Source organism: Diabrotica undecimpunctata, chromosome 5 (assembly GCF_040954645.1).
Source record: "Diabrotica undecimpunctata isolate CICGRU chromosome 5, icDiaUnde3, whole genome shotgun sequence".
Taxonomy (NCBI): Eukaryota; Metazoa; Arthropoda; class Insecta; order Coleoptera; family Chrysomelidae; genus Diabrotica; species Diabrotica undecimpunctata.
The window spans coordinates 72,708,347-72,730,512 of record NC_092807.1 but is presented as its reverse complement, the minus strand read 5'-3'; the positions used below and the strand labels follow the sequence as shown (position 1 = coordinate 72,730,512).

General features: G+C 32.8%; 1 protein-coding gene across 1 annotated transcript in view; it reads right to left on the bottom strand.

Annotated features, from left to right (window-relative positions):
• The window catches only part of LOC140441384 (uncharacterized), a 594,575-nt gene that overhangs the window by 156,561 nt on the left and 415,848 nt on the right, over positions 1 to 22,166 (bottom strand). The gene's annotated exons all lie outside the window — the stretch shown is intronic.

Below are 22,166 nucleotides of genomic sequence, written 5' to 3'. Positions count from 1 at the left end.
TTAGGAATTATTGGTAGACACGCACTCCACCAAAACACTAATCAACTACTAATCAACTTTGCGTGTAGAAAAAAAGAAGTATGCCAGTGTCGTAAAACTTTTTCCAGTGCACCACTGATATACTTAAAATTAAAAATAATTTTTGAATTCCTTGTTCAATTTGTGACAAACAATCTATGACAAAAATATATAAAACATCTTAACGCCTATTTTTCATTTGTGTAACACAATATCAAGATCTATCTAATACAATAACATTAAACCAGAAGATTAACAGAACGTAGCACTAATAGAATTTTTAAAATAGGTGCAAAGCTAGAACAAATGTTAAAAATGACCTTTAAATGTAACACAACGACATGACAAGATTTAAATTCTTCGCCTCGTTACTATAATCTAAGGACTTAATAAAACCCCAAATGCAAAATATAGAGGATTTAAATCCGACGATGGAGCAGGCCAATGTTTTGAATATCCTCTACCTATTTAAGAATTTAAATGGGCGACTGGAGCACCATCATGCATGAACAGTAAGTGTTGTCTCAGCTGTAGAGAAATTTCTTTAATTAGAATAGGTAACTCTTCCTGTAGGAAACTAAGGTAAGATTTGCCTGTTAGGCGGACGGATTAAATGATTATCAATTACTCCAAACCATACATTTACTAAAAACGTATGGTGAAAATAAGCTTCAAAGAACTTTGTAGGCGCAGAATCATTATGTGCCATCACTAAAGATGCTACAAAAACGAGGCTAAAAAAATGGCTGGTAATAATGGCAAATTCAGACTATTAAAATAATCCAGAATATTGATAAAAAACGGAAAATTAAGAAGAGATTGTAAGAAGAGACTGCCCTACACATCCTGCCATCGCAATGTCCTAATTGATATGATGAGGTAGGCATTGACACGAGAGAATTGAAAATAACGGGAGAGATTTACTTTCGATTCAGAGCATCTGCATATGACGCTCTGATGATACCTAATAAGGTTAAAATACGTATAAGCGGATGGCCCTGCATTGAAATTGAATCTAAAACTATCTTTCTATTTAATTTCTTGACTCGGTCTCGAGTACACGAAACTAAATTCACTAAGAATTTTTGCCGTGATAAACGACAAGGGGAATGCAAATTGTACATTCTCTTGTCGACTAATTTATCAATATGTCTGCTTTACAAGTTATAAAATTCACAGTGATAAAATTTGAATTTAGTTTCGACAAGTAGGAAATCTTGAGATTTTTGAATGTTGTTATAACGTTATAAATGTCACATCTTTATTAATTTATATTTAAATAATTATTTTATTTTAAAATTTTTTTATTAAAAATCCTTTATTGTAAGGAAAATATTTTGCCTACCACATGGAGTATTACTATTAGGGGTAGACAATTGGGGACAGAAACTATGGTGGTGGAGATAGGGCAAGCAAAATAAACGTTACTTGTGCGAACGGCACTCAGAGTTTGTTAGGAGAGCTGCGGTCGTGGATAAGTAAATGACAAGGGGTTAGGATTTGGAAACAAAAGGTCATGAATCTCTTGGGACAAATAAAACAAAAAAAAAAACAGGAAACACCTCTAGTAATTTAAAAAGGACGTCACTTCAAGGTACCTTATTATAACTATTCCAACAGCTAGTAATAACTATGGAAATAATTATTAAAAATGAAAAACATATCTTTTTCAAATGAAACTCAAAAAAGGGTTAGTTAAAAAAATAAACAAAATGTTAAAAAAAAATTAAAAATTTATTGTTGTGTCACCACAAATAGTTAAAAAAACAAGACAATGCAAAAATATTACATCAATAGTCGAAAAATATAAAAATACTAAAAAACTTATCCATTTACAAACTTTAGGAGTTGGAGATACTACATAAACTTACAAAAAAATTGTTACTGCAAAAGAGGTTAACCTTTTTTTTTAAAACCAAAACAAACTAATAAAAAAATAATAAAGCTAGCTGTCACACGTTAACATTAAATTTAAAAAGCTGAAAACAAATAAAATAACAGCTAAAGTAAAAACCTTAAATTTACAATTTTAAATTTTACAATTTTTAAATTTTAACGAAAGCAAAATATTATTTAAAAAAATATCTGCCTTTACTTTAAATTTAAACAAAAAAAAGTTACCCTAATTCACCAAAAAATTGCACTAAAATTTCTGGAACCATAACTTTAACTATAACTGGTGTTAGACATGGGCTTCACTCTCTGTGCAACAAACACGAGGGTAGCGGGTGGGTACTTTTCACGATCCCGGTGGAAACAGACCTACTTCAGGGGTTAGCGACCCTGCCCACGCTAGCTCATGATATTCCACCATCCCACACCGTGGAATCTCATGTCCCATAATCTTTATCCTACACCCTCCATATTTATCCCTCCTAGTCCTCAACCCTGGTGAAGGGCAGCAGCGATCACCAGTACCAACGCAAGGCGCAAAAGAAATTATCTTGGACCGGCTTGTTATTGGAATTCCACAGGCATGACTAGGACAGTTTAAATGGCTGTGGTACTGCGGTGTTGAAAGTAACGGGATACCACAACACTACCTTTTTCCCAGGATAACTCATCTCATTATGGTAGAACAAAAAAAAAACAATGGCCCTCAGTCCCGGGCAGGCTTAAGATGGTCAGAGGGTCAGATGGTCAGAGGGTGCGAAGAATCTCCCGGTGCCAAATAGATGATATCCAACGAATTTCAACATGGAATGTTAATAGTCTTTACGAACCAGGAAAACTACACAACCTTATAAAGGAAATGAATCGGCTGAAAATAAATATAATGGGAGTCAGTGAAGTCCGATGGACTGGAACTGGACAGTTTACGAAAGATAAGATTACTATGTATTACTCGTGAAGTGACCCAACAGATAGACATCATCGACATGGAGTGGCTATTGCTCTTGACAGGAAGACCAGTAAATCGGTGACAGATTTTGTTCCAATTTCCGAACGAGTCATGTTGATCAAAATGACAGGTAAACCAGTTAACATAAATGTGACACAAGCATATGCACCAACAGCAGATAAGTCAGAAGAAGAAATAACTAAGTTCTATAAAGATCTGGAAAACGCAATAAGACTGACAAAGAAAGAGGACATAAACATAATAATGGGCGACTTTAACGCCAAGGTGGGTAAAGGAAGATATGAAGACATGAACACATGGTTTCAGCTCCCACCTCGTAAGTTATATACTTGGAAATCACCAGGACACCGTCCAAATCGAATAATTAGAAACCAAATTGACTACGTTTTAATAAACAGAAGATTTCGTAACGCTATCAAAAGAATCGCAGCATATCCAGGTGCTGATATTGCATCCAATCATAATCCGCTAATAGCAGATGTGAGGTTAAAACTAGCAAAAATTAAGAGAACAAATACAAACCCCAGCACGCCTATAAATACAAGAGAACTGATGAGAGACGAAAATCTGAAGAAGAGTTATGCGAATCAAATTAATGAAAGAATGCGAATAATAGAACAAAATGATGATATCGAAGAGATGGTCAATGATATTAAAGGAACGATTCTGGCAGTAAATATGGAAGTTAAAACAAAGATCAGAAAGAAAAAGCATAACGAATGGATGACGGACGAAATTATGGATCTAATGGAAAAGCGAAGGCAACATAAACAACAACGTAATCAAGACAAATACAAACAGATACACAAAGAAATTCGCCAGAAAATTAAGAAAGCAAAAGAACGTTGGATGGTGGAAAGGTGCAACGAAATAGAACAATTGCAGGAAAAAGGAGATAGTTTTGGACTACATAAGAAGGTCAAAGAAATATCGAATATATACAAAAGCCACCACAGAACAAGAATACGCAACGACAGAAACCAATACATAGAGTCAGAGGAGGAGATATCAATGGCGTGGAAAGAATACGCAGAAAGACTTTTTAATGACGAAAGACCAACACAACCAACGCGCAAACTTCCTTCCGAAAACTTATCAGGGCCATCAATAATGCGAAGTGAAATAGAATATGCAGTTAGAACCACAAAGATGCATAAAGCAACAGGTCCAGATGAAATTGATATAGAAGCAATAAAACTGCTAGATGAGGAGAATATCGAAATCTTGGTAAAGCTGTTACATTCCGCGAGAATGGCTGCAGTCATCCTTTTTGATGATCCCAAAAACAGCTAATGCCACAAAATGTAATGAACACCGCTTAATCAGTTTAATGAGTCACTTGCTGAAACTCTTCCTTAGGATATTACACTCAAGAATGTACAAGATACTAGAAGAACTTAGCGGGTCAACACAATTCGGTTTTAAGGGAGGACTAGGAACAAGAGAGGCAATTTTATGTTTGAACACCTTAATACAAAACTGTTTAGATCAACGAAAATATGTCTACCTCACCTTCATCGACTACGAGAAGGCATTTGACAATGTTAAACATGATATCATGATAGAACTACTACATAGGGCCAACATTGACCAGAAGGAGATCAGAATTATTCAGAATCTATACTGGAACCAAATGACAAAGGTGAGGATTGATCTAGACCAATATACGGATGAATTTGAAATCCGGATAGGTGTCCGCTAAGGCTGCATACTCTCTCCGATGCTTTTTAATTTATATGTTGAAAATATATTTGCGGAAGCATTAGAAGACACGGGATTAGGCATTAAGGTGAACGGCATACCAATTAGCAACCTACGATATGCGGACGACACAGTGATTATAACTGATAATTTGGAAGATCAGCAGTTATTACTTGATAGGATGAATAGCATAGGTAAAAAATATGGTCTCAAAATTAACATTTTGAAAACGAAATATATGGTCATTAGCAGAAACCCTCCAGAAAACCCGATAATATGCATAGGTGACGATCGCATAAAACGCGTGAAAACTTTTAAATACCTTGCCACCACAATCAATGACCAATCGGATCCACAACAAGAGATAAAAACCCGAATACAAATGGCAAGACAAGCTTTTGTGAAATTCAGACCGCTCCTATGTAATCAAAACCTAAATTTCGAAATACGCTACAAAATGGTCACGTGCTACATATGGTCCATCTTGCTTTATGGCATGGAAACGTGAACTTTGAAAAAAACATCTATCAACAAACTTGAAGCATTTGAAATGTGGTCATTGAGAAGAATGATGCGCATACCTTGGGTGGATAGAGTTCGAAACGATGACGTCCTTAAGAGAGCCGGCGTGGAACGAGAACTCTTTGAATTATTTAAAAAACGCAAGACCTTGGGCACATATTGAGAGGAGCAAAATATAAAATACCACAGTTAATCCTACAAGGGAAGATCGAAGGTAGGAGAGGAGCCGGCCGCAAACAAATATCCTGGTTAAGGAATATTAAAGAATGGACAGGAATACACAATACAGGCAAGCTGTGTCACGCCGCCAAGAACAGAATTCTAGTAATGAGATAGTCGCCTACGCACTTTGGTGTATGGCATGTTAAGAAGAAGAAGAAGAAGAAGAAACGAACACACGAACAAATTTATCTCCATATTGCCAAAAAGCCTGGAGTGACAACCAGGGAGAAACAAAACGTGGATGGAAACAACTATTCTTCCAATCCTCACTTAAAAATTTAACTAAACCATTAACTTCACACTTCTACATATTTTCTATGAAAAGGGGCAAAAACAGAAACTTGACAAATTCGACGTGAATTTGGACAAAACGCTAAAGACCACCGCTCTTCGCGGCTCCGACGAGAGTGATCCAATATTCTTTTAAATTCATTCGCTTAACTTAGCATAAACAAAACATATAAACTGGAATATTTATTTGAAACGCAGAATATTTAGCAGTTTCGATCAAAGAAAAATATCAAGGTATTTTAATACGTAAGAATGGAAACAGAAATACACTAAGATTATTCTTTGATATTTAACAAATACGAGGGGATTTCAATATATTACATATACGAGGGGATTTCAAAATACAAATCAAAGTACAAATCAAAATTCAATTCAAAATACAAATTTGCTTCAAGGAAAATGCAAATGCTACAATACTCCCACGTAAGAGCGAAAACTGGACAAACAGAGAAAGTTTTCATTTAGGGCAAACAAAATTCAGGTTGGAACAACAGTAGCATTTTCTAACTATTGCAACAATACTTCATGACTTCAGGAAATTAAACAAAACAAAAAAAAGGACATACAAAAATCATAATTAAAAACTATTCATCATAACTGTTTATGGTACTAACATAATTACATAAAAAAATAAAACTGGATGCTCGACTTGAAGAATCGGCACAGGTCGTTGGCTCTTAAGCACAACGACACAATGGCAGATTTCTATGAAAATGGCTCTAGCCTAACCAAAAATGTGAAACAGACCAGTGTTGAAGTTTCTGGAAGCTAAAAAAGGGGTGCTTTTAGTTCAACAAAGGCGGGTGGCCAACAACATAGCTTAAACAAGCTTCGCTATGGTTATCCACTATGTAAATAACCAAGATAGCATAAAACAATAACAAAATTGACTACGATAGTCACCTAATGATTTTTCAACTACTGGTTGAAAATCAAACTACATAAACAGACGAAAACTGGATGGCCAATAGTTCCATAAAAATATCCTCCGGGATCGACACAGCGAAAAATTTCCAAGTCAGGAAACTCCCAAAAGGACAAAAGAAGAAAATAAATCCAAAACGCTAATACACAATATTGGAAAAGAAGAAGAAAAGGGGCACATGGCATACAAACCATAATCGATACTCAAATAGTTCAGTCTCAAACTAATATTTCCAAAAGAACAAAAAAATCGTAACAGTCTTCCAAAGAAAACAAAAAGTTACGACAGTTCTACAAAGGAACAGAAACATCACTACAGTCTTCCAAGGGACAAAAAAATATGTTACAGTCCGTCATCAATAATCAATCTTCCAACTGGGTACACAAATTTCAAACTTCATGGCAGGAAGAGTGAAGAAGAAGAGTATATATATACACAAGGCGAAAACTTATGCTTATCTTCCTTAGAAGCTCAACAGGTCACCTGGCGGACGAATCCAAAACTCATCGCTCTAGCCGTTCCTCTCGTGACAACTAATAAGGTCAAAGACATAGTTTAGGAAAGGGAATAAAAGGGCATATCAAGAAATAAACCTCATCGTTTCACGGATAATAATTGGATACAACATCGTCATACAAATCACAAAGAAATGTTCATCATTCTTCAATAAAACTTGAACAGGGTCATAACATAAGACTGGGAAATTCTTAGTGGGTCATTCAACGGTAGTACTAGAAATAATTCAGATGTTTCACGAACGTGGTCTCATAGTCGACATACACAATTTTTTCACGATACGCGACGGCCAGGTACTTTCACCTCAGCATATAAGAGCGTCACAATGAACAATGCAAGTATTTGGACCTCCGCTTCTGCCAAATCATGAACACTCATCACATACACCACAACAAGAAGAAATGCTATTGAGACTTAGCCAACAGTCTTACATCAACACTTAGAAAGGCTTATCCGTTCTAAAAACTCACGGAAAGGGAATGCTTATCAACAGAAATATCCAAGGATACACAAATCCAGGTCACGTGCCTGTACGTCCTACATGATATTTCAAAAACACATTTACTCAAACCACAATCTAATATATTTTAGTACCATTATCACACCTCTAGTACAACATCTGATCACACAAAGACACGGAAAGACACGGAACTAACTGACAGAAGAAAACATAACAATACTTTCGCTTTGTCACTAACAAATCGGCCTTAGCCATGGACAAAATGAAGTCGCATCATCATTTCCTCCTACTTGTACACAAAAAAGAACCAGGGAGAAATACGGGGAGATACGGGACTAACTGATACAAGAGACATAACAATACTTTCGCTTTGTCACTAACAAATCGGTCTTAGCCATGGACAAAACGAAGTTGTATCATCATTTCCTCTTACATATAAACAAAAAACAATACGGAAACACACGGACTAAACATGGACTGTAAAATCTGAAAACATTTTCTTTTTCGGGGTTTAAAAATTTTTACACATTATCTATGCTAAAATTTTCATCACAGCTCCTGCGCTATGAAATAGTTCACGAAAATATTTGACCTTATTTTTTCGTACGAAACTGGGTCGTCAAAACATCTCAGCTGATTTTAAAAGGTAACAATTCTCTAAACACTTAAAAGAAAGATGAAATAAATAACTTATAAACACTTCAAAGAAAGCCAGCGTTTAGATACCAAATCAATTATTTCACGAACGTAAACAAAATTCAATTTTCACTATGGGATGTTTACTTAAGACGAACTAAGAATAAACAAAATAATATCTCTCACATTTAAAATACCGACATGAAGAATTCTCATGTAAGCAGCGAATGATTATATCATTCCAAATCAAATACGTATTATTTGATTCACAAAATTAAAAATACGACGTGAATATTTCTACGCAATTTTACGAAGACTAAATATGAAAGAAAATGGAAATAGTATTTGGAAATGAATAGCAGTTAAACTTGGGATAGAGACTTGATTTAACAAAATATTACATTAAAGCAAATACACAATGCAACTAAAAAAATGTTTCAAAACAATAGACTTAACAAATTGCACATACAGGGGATACAAAAATACTGACTTAACAAACTACATATACAGGGGTGGGCAAAACAACAGACTTACTAAAATGCACATACAGGGGGTACACAAAAATACTAATTATATTGAAAACTTGACTATTGATTGAGCTACACAAAATAACACAAAATAGACAATTCTTGTTCTGACTACTAAATGAAACTGCTCCTAGTCAAAACTAAACAGCACCTCCGATCACGAGTATACACTTGTGGTCATTCAGATACAAGAAAGGGAACACAAAAAACAATCTCTACTTCTCGTTCACAAATAAAGAGGGACACAGGGGAACACAATCTCCTATTAACCCGTGGCATACAAAAACGCCGTCAGAGATGGACTAATTAGGGAACAAAAGGGGACACAGGGGACTAATTCTCATTCACAATCTCCTACCAACCCGTGGCATAAAACAACGCCGTCAGAGATGGGCTAATTAGGAAACAAAAAGGGACTTACCACTACACAACTGGGACAAAGGGCAAAATACAAATATACAACTGGGAAAAAAGGGCAAAACAACAATACACAGCTCAAACAAAAGTCACTCGAACAATAATACACACTTACTCAAAATGACCGAAAAAACAAAATTACAAAAACCGATTATTCTGTAAAGTCTGTCAAATCAATTAAAAATAAATGCAACCATAACGGTATTATTTGTTAGTGTTAAATAGCTTTTAAAAATCAATTCAATATTAAAACTTCATTTAAAATTCATATTTAATTCAATCTCAAAATATTTGCTTTTATTACCAAATACACATAAAATACATGTACAAATATTTATACAGTACCTTACATAGAAAAAACAAACAACAATATATATGTTGATAAAAAATACATTTATTAATACAAATACATAAACAAACTGTTTGTGAGGCACCAGGGCACTATCTGAAAGACGGGGTTTCATATAAATGGCAGAAAACTAGTGAAAAATTGAAACAGATATGGCTTGGGGAAAACTACTACAGTTGCAGGAATATTCAAAAGCCTGAAAATGGCCCCACGCCAAGGGCGCCAATTTGTAATGAAAATATTTTGCCTACCACATGGAGTATTACTATTAGGGGCAGAAAATTGGGGACAGAAACTATGGGGGTGGAGATAGGGCAAGCAAAATAAACGCTACTTGTGCGAACCGCACTCAGGGTTTGTTAGGAGAGCTGGGGTCGTGGATAAGTAAATGACAAGGGGTTTGGATTGGGGCAACTACAAAAATATGAAACAAAAGGTCATGAATCTATGGGGCAAATAAAACAATAAGAAACAGGAAACACCTCTAGCAATTTAAAAAGACGCCACTCAAATGAAACTCAAAAAAGGGTTAGTTAAAAAAATAAACAAAATGTTAAAAAAAAATTAAACATTTATTGTTGTGTCACCACAAACAGTTACAAAAATAAGACAATGCAAAAATATTACATCAATAGTCGCAAAATACAAAAATACTAAAAAACTTATCCATTTACAAACTCTAGGAGTTGGAGATACTACATAAACTTACAAAAAAATTGTTACTGCAAAAGAGGTTTACCTTTTTTTTTAAACCGAAACAAATTAATAAAAAAATAATAAAGCTACCTGTCATACGTTAACATTAAATTTAAAAAGCTGAAAACAAATAAAATAACAGCTAAAGTCAAAACCTAAAATTTACAATTTTAAATATTACAATTTTTAAATTTTAACGAAAGCAAAACATTATTTAAAAAAATGTCTGTATTTACTTTAAATTTAAACACAAAAAATTACCTTATTTCACCAAAAAATTGCACTAAAATTTCTGGAACCATAAGTGGAACTATAACTGGGGATAGACGTGGGCTTTACTTTCTGTGCAACCAACACACGAACAAATTTATCTCCATACTGACAAAAAGCCTGGGGTGACAACCAGGGAGAAACAAAACGAGGATGGAAACGACTATTCTTCCAATCCTCACTTAAAAATTTAACTGAACCATTAACTTCACACTGCTACATATTTTCTATGAAGAGGGGCAAAAACAGAAAACTTTACAAATTCGACGTGAATTTGGACATAACGCTGAAGACCACCGCTCTTCGCGTCTCCAACGAGAGTGATCTATGATCTAATCCAAATTTAACTTAAAGATGCAGTAGCAGTAATCAAACCAAGACAGATACATAATATCCACCTCATAAACTATATAAATAGACATCGTATACGAAACTCAAGTAATAACAGCATACCATATGATTTAGTAGTCCTTATTCATTTATATTTATAATAAATGTTATCATTTATATTTTATGATCAGAAGAATAACAAAGATAAAATTAAATTAATAAATGTTAGAATGAGGTTTTCCGACAACGTAATATGTGAATTCGTTATTGTAATGCATTGAATTAATAAAATTAAATTAAATATGTAAAAATTGTTTTAAAATTAAATGTAATATTTAATGGCGGTTTCCCACCAAACAGACAAAATAAAAACAAATCACAAACTCGTGTCCAATAAAACAAAATAGCAACTTTTCACAAACTTTTTAAAGAATGGCGTGTTTTGAAACAGTTCGTTTTATTTTTCGAGTCCCGAGTTTTTGAAACTCGAGTCTGTTTAGTGGAAACGGTCAGTTGTGTTTATTAATGGACTACCTCACCTCTGACGTCACAATGGGCGGGGCTTCGAAAACCTTTCTAAACATTTCTACACTAAATACAAGATAGAACTGCAGTAAGTATAAATAAACCGTCAACAGTATGAATGTTACGAGGGGCACTCCCTATATATATTTAGGGATTCCACAGTATTCACTGCCTTCCCTCGCTCAACCGTTTCCATCTCTCTCTGTTGTTCCATTCTCCATCGTTTAGTCCTCTCTTACTCATGGCGTCGTCTACTTCGTTCCTCCAGGATTTTCGGGGTCGTCCTCTTTTCCTCCTTCCTATGGGGCTCCATTCGGTTATTCTCTTTATCCATCTGCTGTCGCTAGTTCTTCTGACACTCCTACATCATGATTTTAAGGATGTATAAACCTATATTTTCCTGTATTATGAAATACATATGAAAATATGAAGTACACATCGTAGCATGCGATGCAAGTTGCGGCCGACCGTATGATTTATAGTCATTGAATTTATTCATATAAATTTTCTGTTCACAGGAATAACAGAACGGAAAATAACTGAATAAACATGTTAGAATGAGGTTTTCCAACAACATAATAATGTGAATCCGTTATTGTAATGCACGGAATTAAAATACAATTACATTAAATGTGTGAAAATGTTTTAAAATTAAACGTAATATTTAAGGTTGAAACGGAGTTGCCACTAGTGAACTGAACTCTTAATGGCACTCCATTCGTTGGTTTAAGAAAACGAAATTTCAAAGCAAAAACCTATGCAAAGGTCAGAAAAATCTTGTCAAAAACATTCAACATATCTGACTAATAAATAAAACAAAAAACTCAAAGTGTAACTTAGGTAATATTTTACTCAGAATCTACCTCGAGTGCCTGTGAATGCCTTCTTTTTTCTTTACCCATTTCATCTACAATATGCTTACAATAGTGTATTCTTTTTTTTTACTTATACAAATGGCTCTGGAGGGTTCCAAAGCTATGGTGAGAATAGATGGAGATATGACGCAGGCCTTTGATATTGAAAATGGAGTTAGACAAGGGGATGCCTTATCAACAACACTTTTTAATCTAACTTTAGAAGCTGTTGTTAGAAAACTGGATAGAAACGGCAGTATTAATACAAGATCTATGCAAATATGCGCATATGCGGATGATATTGCCATAATAAGCCGCAACAAAAGGGTATTAAGCGAAAAAGTTATAGAACTGAAACGAGAAGCTGCTACGTTTGGTCTATATATAAATGAAAGCAAAACAAAATATATGGAGTGCACAAAATCGAAGGAACATGAGAATCTGAAGGTAGACAATCATACCTACAAATATGCCTCCACTTTTCCTTACCTAGGCTCAATAATAAATGACAACAACAACATCAGTCAAGAAATACAAGCACGGATTCTTAGCGGTAATAAGTGCTTTTATGCATACAAATACTTAATGAAAAGTAAGTTACTGAATCGTGAGTCTAAGCTGAGAATCTACAAAACAGTAATTAGACCAGTGGTCACATGAAAATCAACTGAGAATATTTGAGCACAAAATACTAAGGAAGATATTTGGACCAAATCAATGCAGCGATGGTTCGTGGAGAATTAAAATGAACCACGAGCTGGATGAACTAATGCAGGGCGCAGATATTGTCAGATTTGTAAAGTCACAAAGACTAAACTGGCTTGGTCACCTAGAAAGAATGCCAGATAATCGAGCTGTACTACTAAGTAGTCCAGAGATGGAAGCCCCAAGGAAACAGAACAAGAGGAAGGCCCCGTAAAAGATGGATAGACGACGTAGAGAGGGATCTTAAAACCATGAACATCAGGCAGTGGCGAAGGAAAGTATCCGACAGGGCAGAATGTAAGAACTATGTTAAGCAGGCCAAGACTCACAAAGGGTTGTAGTGCCATTAGAAAAAGAAGAAGAAGCGTATTCTTTTTATGTTTATTCACAATAGTCAAAAGCTCGACTTTTAGAACTGAATTGTTCAAAGCTTTTGATCACAGCCACTTTTGAATATCCGCTTTCTTCAACTCGGTTGTCGATATTTATTAAACGAGGAGAATATAACGAATATATTAAGATAGAAAAAAACATGGCGACTACCAAAAGGGCACTACACAGGATCTTGATTATATAGAACGTATAGTTACGTACGAGATATCATAAGGCACTATGAATGAAAATAAATTTACTATAAACTAAAAATGTGGTCGCCAACCTCCGTTAATGGGGACGGCTTAGGAATAAGAAGAAGAGACTTAAGGAAGGCCTCTGGCTGAGTTCAAAATAAACAACTGATCGAATCCTAACATGCGACTTGTATATATATATATATATATATATATATATATATATATATATATATATATATATATATATATATTGAGATGATATTAAATATAGGAGAAACAAAGATAGTGTTCAAAAAAATAATTTATAAGTTATATACTAGATAATATTAGTTATAAAAAAATATTTATGTGAGGGCATTCTTAAGGAATTAACATTATAATAAGTTTAAAAAGTGTTTAAGTTGCAATGTATTTGTTTATTTTCATAATTATGATATTGTAAATATATTTGTGTGCACCATCTTTGTAGGCAACCAAGTATACACTAAAGTATATTTGACTATGAATTTAAAATAGTGTCATTTAATAATTTAAAATGTGTAATTTATATATAAATTTGTATTCTGATCTGAAAAGCCTAAATTTCCATAAAATTCTCGACAGAATTTTAGTTATAATAGTAGTTTTCTAGATAGCATAAAAAGAATTATCTATAGAAAATGTCACACCGAGAGTGCAGTACGGCTAATATAGAAATGCACAATTGCCGGATTTCACGCCTTGTGCTTGGCGATACAAACAGGTCCAAGTGGTAGTCACAGAACCGTACCCAGATCTCTACGCCGGGCTCTGTTATTTATTATAAAATAATATATTGATAAAATAATTGCCTTCAAGTAGCCAAATAAGAGGCATGAATTTGAATAAGAAGACCTTAAGTTTTTAGCGAGAATTTTATTATAAAACTGTATACTTTATTAAACTAACAAATGTACTTTAAATGACATTTCTTGATAGCTATAAATATACCGGGTGAAACCTCCGGTAACTCGATTTCCATGCACCCAGCCCAATATCCAAGAAAAACTTTTTCTTTTGTAAATATGTGAAAAAATATCAGGAACGGGAATATCGAAAAAGCTTTGCACATTTTTTAATCCCGGCGATGTTATTAAAAAACAAGTTGCGCACTTGAATTACTGCGAAATTTTAACACCTACTATGAAATTTTTTTTTGTGGAAATCTGAAGTGCAGTTTTTGTCCTTGTTAAAACATAATGCAGTCTCGCATTTTTTACACACAACATAAGTTTACCTAATTCCTTGGCGTAGCAACCTGGTAGTTTTTAGCGAAACCTTGTGTTATTCCATATGGGATAATGGTTTTCCTTGCCCAAACTTGACCAGATGAGCAGGTATAAGGTTTATAGTGTAAGTTATTTAACATTATATTATATTTATACTTTATTAAACTAACAAATATATTTTAAATTACATTTCTTGATAGCTATAAATATACAGGGTGGAACATCCGGGAACTCGATTTCCGTGCACCCAGCCCAATATCCGAAAAGCCCATACTCTGATTGGACTGGTAAATGCATTTTATTGGTTATACAGTGTAAAATAATCGAGGTTACTCATAGATATTCAATTAATTATACTAAAGTCGTCCTCTACATCCGAGATGTCGGATTCGCTTTTGCTACTCTCCCCTGTATTCGCGTGTATTATCAATTAGTCTACGTCATCTTGCAGGATGTCCGCAGTCCACATCTCAGTTTCCGTTTTCTCAACAACATGAGTGACATAATTGCGCCAATTTTGCTCTGTGACGCGTGCGAAACCGTCGTCGATCAACTGGCGTACCTCGTCGTTTTTAAAAGTGGTATTATGGGTACCTACATATCGCTTAACTTGGTTCCACACCATTTCTATAGGATTCAATTCGCAGTGATATAGAGGAAGCCTTAAAATATAAACATTATGTTGTGAAGCATACTCATCAAGATGATACTTATCGTATTGATCTTTAAAGGCACGCGCTGCTTCTAATAGCTCGGATTTCAAATAACACTCCTCGAAAAAAATGTCTTTTTCCACTAGCCATTCCTTGATTGCAGCTTTATTCCAGGAATTGTTAGGGAATCTCTACGGGAGTGGAACGATGCATTGTCCATTACAATGACATTCATGCGACCATTATTTGGCAAATTTGATATTAATGTCTCCTTAAACCACGACTCAAAATATGCGGCATCCATTTCATCGTGATAGTCGCCATCATTTTTCTTTGCCAGAAAAACACGCTGTGTGCCAGGAAGGAAACCTCCTGAAAAATCTGCATGCAATAAAACATATCGTGGACCTCGTTTAGTAGGTGCTTTTAAGCCAGTACTTAAACCTTTGAGAAAAGCATCACGACTGTTTTGTATCGTAGTATCGCACCATTCGTAATTTATAGATTGGCCAACATTAACCCACGATTCGTCCAAATATATGATATTGCAATGGCCTTTTCGCAAACGTCGTATAGTTCTCAAATAATTATGGCGCCAATGAATAATATCCTCTTGCTCCACCATGTTGCTTCTTCGGCCACGTTTCTTATAAACAAATCCAATATGTTTCAGAAGTCTGTATAAAGTAGAAAGAGACAACGGCTGTATATTCTCATTACCTTGTATATGCTTTAAGAATGGCGGCAAATTTTTCATGAAAAATTCACAATGAGAAGAATTCACAATTCTCCATAGAATACTTCTTACACCCTCGTCATATGTGAATATTCTAGAATTTGATTGACACACTCGTTTTTTACGTTTTTTTGGCGATTTCAACGTTCCACTCTGTTCTTTTTCTTTTTTGAAATTGTAAATGCTTCTTTCGCTAACACCAGTCATTAACGAAGTACGTCTTACAGCAGCACTTACATTAAGTTGTTCCGTATTTTGTAAAAAACACAACACATTTAACACTACGAGTTTAGCGCAACCGTTAAATAATTCACCGGATTTAAACTTATGGGACTCCATGCTCTCTGTTAAAACTCGGACTAAATTTTGAAGTGTAGTTTCGTTTTCCAAAAACACTTTCACCCTAAGGATGGGTAGGGGGTGAAATTGAGAAACTTGGAGTTTATCAAATACTAATTATGACAAACAAGTTTATGGCCATATTTACGTGATTCTGTTAATGATGGTAATTTGTAGCAGAAGTTTTACAAAAGAAATGAAGACCTATTTATAGAAACAACATCAGCATTTTTAATATTTTACATACAATAGAAAAAATCCAATTTCTATGAAAGAATTGGAAATTTGAATATTATATACAATATCTATAAATAATATCATTTAAAAGTTTCCAAATTCTTTCCTAGAAATTATGTAGTTTTTTTCTATTTTATGTAAATCATTAAAACTACAGTTATTGTATGTTGTTCTTGTAAAGAGGTGTTCAAATGTTACTCTTATGAATATGATTCAATTGTATATCTCATGTTGACGTTTTATATGCAAAATTCATAGTTTTCGTTGTCAATAACTCATCAATGCCTTTTTATTCTTTTGTATACGTATACACGATATAGAATATTTTACTCGTACTGCCGGCAGATGCATTTTATCCAAGCCGGTCGTGTGAGACAATGAGCAATCAACAGCTGGAAAAAACCGACGACCCTGCGAGTTTATTCTCCATAAGAAAATCATTGCCGTATCTTACCCGTACTGCACTCTCAGTGTGACATTTTCTATAGAAAGACGTCAATAGACAGAATTTAACCTTTGTTCGCACTAGAGTCTTCGCGAACATGGTTATGTCTATGAAATAGAAAGATTCGAACAGATATTTTTTCAAGAACATTCGTGAAAAAAAATGATATAAATATGATGTGATTTGGATTTAAGATGGCCAGTTGGGGAGATTTTCAAGATAGTAAAGTCAGTATAAGGTCAGTTAGTCAGATTTTCAATATAGTCAGTCAGTTGGTGAGATGTTCAATATAGTAAGATAGTAAGTTCAGTAAGTCAGAATAGTTCAGTCAAGATACACAGTTATCAGTGATTCAGTATATTGGATGAAGATTAAGAAACAGAATAAAGAGAATATTATTGAAGATTAAAAATTATGTTATGTATATTGTGATTGGAGATATATTTATTGAAGTTAATGTATGTTGGATTGGAGTTAATATATGGTGATTGGTGATTGGAAGAAAAAAAAAGATTATTAGAAAGAAGAATAAATAGAAAAGAGGAAAGAACAATATTTTACTGATTTTTAAATACTATTAAGAAGAAAAATATTCTAAAATGGTGGAAGCTGATAATTAAAACATTGTGGAGTATTTGGCAAGGCAAGTTTACAAAAAAAGGATAACCGAGATTCACAACGAAGACATTGAGTGGTGATTAAAATATTTTTTGGAGAAAAGTTTCATTTAGGCATTCAGTGACAGAAAAGTACAAAATTTTGTTAATATAATTTAATTAGTGTCATAAGAATTTCAATTTAAAGATAGTTTGTTTTAAATTTACATTGTCTCTGTTAAATATATATGTGTGTTTCATAATAGATATAATAAAGATAATTTCAAAAAGTGCTTACAAACTAATTCTTTGAGAACGGCGATAAAAACCATATATATATATATATATATATATATATATATATATATATATATATATATATATACATATATATGTAGATATTATTAAAAAAAACTCATTGCTCATTAAAACATCATTCACAAACAATACGTCATCACAATTTGGCGCCCACCGCGGTGGCTCTCTATTTAAAAGAATTAGTTTGGGAAGATAAGTGCTCTCATATAATTAAATTAATTTTCATTAGAAAGAAAAAAATTATAGAATTTATTTTTAATTATATTTGAACAAGTAAAGTCTCAAAATGTCTCAAGGAAAGAAAGGTACAAGAAGCAAAAAGAATGAAAATGATGTGGAAGTAGAAATACAACCTCTACAAGAGGAGATTTTAGTTCAAGTTCCACAAGATACTGCAGAAATGAATCCAGAAAGAGAGGAAAATATCAATATGTCAGCTTTGATGTCATTAATGATGCAGGTGAAAAAGACAATGGAAGAGAATTCGAAAGAAATCAAAGAAGACATGAAAAAAATGGAACAGAAAATGGAAGAGAATACGAAAAAAATGGAAGAAAATTATAGAAAATTAGAAAAGAAAATAGAAGATAATAATAATAAAATTGTAAAACAAATAGATAGAGGATAGAGGATAGAAAATGAGAGGACAGAAGTAAATAGGATTATTCAAGATAATAAGATAGATATAGAACAGAAAATAGAGTTGCAGAAATGTTAGAAGTAAAAATTAACGAAGACAGGAGAAACACAGAAGAAAAGTTAGAAGATATACAACAAAATATCCAAATAAATAGTAATCAAATAAGAAATGTGGAACAGAGAATAGATGATATTTCACAAATGAGAGACATAGGGAGACCTTGCTTAAATTTAACAAATGAGACTGGGATTAAATTCTCTGGTAATATAAAAGATCTGCATCCTAGAGTATACATAAATAGTTTAAGACATAAATTAAGATTAATGAATAATATTAATGATATTAAAGATTATATTAGAATGACATTAAGTGACACTGCGGCAACTTGGTTTGCTAGTATTGAAAATGATTTAGATAATTTTCAAACATTTGAAAATACATTTTTAAATTATAATTGGGGTGAATTAGAGCAAGCCAAATTTAGAGAAATTCTATATTTTGGAAAGTATAATCACAATTTAAGATCAAATATGGTAGATTATGCATTAAAACTAATAACGGTTGCAAAATATTTAGAACCACCACTTAGAGAGGATGAAACAGTCTTAAATGTATCTAGACATTTTGATGCTGATGTTGTGCAAACAGTAACTGTACAAAATATTCAAACAATAGAGAGTTTTATTAATTTTATTCAAAGAATACAAAGAGGTAATATAGCAAGTAATAATGATAACAATGATATTAGGATGAATAATAATAATAATAATAACAGAAAAAACAATTATAACTTACAATATAATAAGAATAATTATCAACAATATAGACAATCATACAATAATACTAGATATGGTAATAATTTACAAAATTTTAATAATATTAACAATAACCAAAACAGACAGAATTTTAATAACAATACTAGTTATAATACACAACATTTTAATAACAATACTAATAATAATAGACAAGATTTTAACAATAGAAGAAATACAGAACGACCTAATTACAACAGACAGGTAAATTATGTACGAAGGAATAGAAGCTGCGAAGATAGGGAACGAAATAGTACAAGGCAAGAAAATATGAGTAGAAGTCATAGTAGTGAAAGACACAGGACATTAGATCCAAGTGGTCAGACACAATCTGACAATTCTAACAATCCAAATTTTGTTCAGTAAACTTTCTGAATTACAAGTTGGACCATTGCCATTATGAAAAACCTTCTGAATTTATTTCTTTAGATGAAGATAAAATTATTGAATCTATTAATTTAATTTATATAAATGCTTATATGCTAAATATATAATGGCCAAAAATAAAATGATTAAGGTTATGATAGATACTGGTTCAGAAAGTACTTTAGTCTCGGAGAATTTTATTTTTAATACATTAAAACTATCAGATAAAATAAAGATTCCAAAAATTAAAATTATTGGTGCAAATAATAAGAAGTTGGGTGAAATTAATAAACTAGCCAATTTTAAAATTAATATTCTTAATAAAGAAATTAATATGCAAGGATTTGTTGTAAAGGATTTATGTGTTGATATATTAATGGGAAATGACGAATTGGAAAAGAAGAAAGTAAAGATAGATTTTAAAGAAAAAATGGTAACTTTGGAAGGGCAAATAATTAAGTTTATGCAGAAAGATGAGGTGGAAGAAGAAATAAGAGTTGATAGGATATTATTAAAAGAAAATAATGATGTTTATGAAGAAGAAATGTATTTTGATGATAGGGAAATGTCCCAAAAGAATGTAAAGAATAATTGTAGTGAATATTTAAGGAATGGAAATTTTAAGCAGATGAATGCCTACGAGGTGGAGTGCGTAAAATTGGAAGCAAGGAATAATGAGTACATAATGAAGAATAATTTTATTTGCAAATAATAAGATGTGATAAAAATTAATTGCCCTGAAGAATATAAATCAATAGTCGTTTCCATATTGCAGCAACACAAGGGACTTGTCAATAAAGAAAATAGAATTGCACAAAATTATATCCATAGTATAAAAGTTAAAGAAGAAAAAGATTTTAAAACAAAATCATACCCAATACCATATAAATACAGAGAAGAAGTAAACAGAACGATTATTAATATGTTAGAAGATGGAATCATTGAGAAGGCAGATACACGCTTCATAAACCCTATAGTAGTAGTACGTAAAAGATCAGGCGAAATCAGGTTATGTTTGGATGCAAGGAATATTAACAAGATCACTGAAAAGCAATTTGAAGCACCAATGAGTATAGATGGAATACTAGGAAGAATTAAAGGAATGTCATTTTTCACTAAAATCGATTTACAGCATAGTTTCTGGTTAATACCTCTAGAAAGAAAAAGTAGACAGTATATGGGATTTCAGATAGATGGAGTAGTATATCAATTCAAAGTAGTACCATTTGGACTTCAATCATCTTGAAGTGCTCTATATAGATGTCTTCATGATATTCTGGATCAATATGAACATTTTGTTATTCACTACATTGATGATATATTAATTTTTTCTAAAACGGCTGAAGATCATGATAAACACCTAAAAATTATAATCAACAGATTAGACAAAGTTGGACTAAAAATAAATCAAGAAAAATGTACATTTTTTTAAAAAGAAGTAATCTATCTAGGTTATAAACTTAACACTAAGGAAATCGAAATGGATCCAGAACGGACACAGGTTATTCAGGAATATAAAACACCACACAATCTAAGAACTTTAAGAGGATTCATTGGAATAATTAATTATTATAAAAGGATGATACCAGATCTAAGTATAAAAGAAATTCCATTACTTGAACTTCTGAGGAAAGGTGTAAAATGGAGATGGAATCAGAGAAGAGAACTAGCATTCCAAGAAATCAAAAACATTTTTCTGTCAAATTTAAAAATATAATACCCTGACTACACAAAGCCATTAATATTAAGAACAGATGCATCAATAGAGAGATTTTTAGGGGTATTATTACAAATACATGATGGGGTCGAATACCCAATACAGTTCATTTCAAGAATTACAAAGCCACATGAAAAGGGTTACTCAGTTTCAGAATTAGAACTAGCAAGTATCATACACTGTGTCACAAAATTAAGATTTTATTTGTTGGGTAATGAATTTATCATAGAAACAGATCACCAAGCTTTAACATCTATATTAAATAACAAATATGGAAACAGTAGAGTACATCGGTGGAGTCTAATACTGAGTGAATACTGCTTTGAAATCAAATACATTTCTGGAAAATCCAACATAGTGGCAGATGCTTTGTCAAGGTTAAAAAATACATCACAAAAAGGGCAGCGAACAATAAAAATTGGATTAAATCAGTTAGTAGAAAGCACTGGATTTTATTCTAAAGAAGAAATCATAAGAGATCAGATCAATTTGAGTGAAAAACAAAAAGTCCTTAGAAAAGATGGGGTGTATTATAAAAAAATAAGTAGAACTTTGGTAAGGAAAATATTAAAAAATTTACATAACAATTACATGCATATTGGTTCAAGAAAGCTATAGATGCTATTTAGGGACAATTATTTTGCAAAGAATGACATAAATA